The 207-nt window shown below is 42.5% G+C and overlaps 1 protein-coding gene across 1 annotated transcript in view; it reads left to right on the top strand.

Moving 5' to 3' along the window:
- The window catches only part of LOC119591624 (protein O-linked-mannose beta-1,2-N-acetylglucosaminyltransferase 1-like), a 6,235-nt gene that overhangs the window by 4,063 nt on the left and 1,965 nt on the right, over nt 1-207 (top strand). The gene's annotated exons all lie outside the window — the stretch shown is intronic.

Here is a 207-nt window from a genome sequence, read left to right as displayed (position 1 = left end):
GGTTCTCCTTTGCTGTGATTTTTTTCCTGTCTGGAGGAGGGGGGAGGGGGGAGGGAGTTGTGGTAAATGGTTGTTTTCTTGGGCGATTGGCTGTTTTCCTGGTTAATTGGTTGTTTTCTTGGCCGATTGGTTAGGTGATTATCTTTTTGATTAATCGGGTTTCTGTGTTGATTGGTTGTATTCTTGGTGAAATTATGATTTTCTTGG

The sequence above is a fragment of the Penaeus monodon genome, chromosome 29 (genome assembly GCF_015228065.2).
Source record: "Penaeus monodon isolate SGIC_2016 chromosome 29, NSTDA_Pmon_1, whole genome shotgun sequence".
Lineage (NCBI taxonomy): Eukaryota > Metazoa > Arthropoda > Malacostraca > Decapoda > Penaeidae > Penaeus > Penaeus monodon.
Note: the sequence above shows the minus strand (reverse complement) of the source record. Positions and strands in the feature narration are given on the sequence as shown.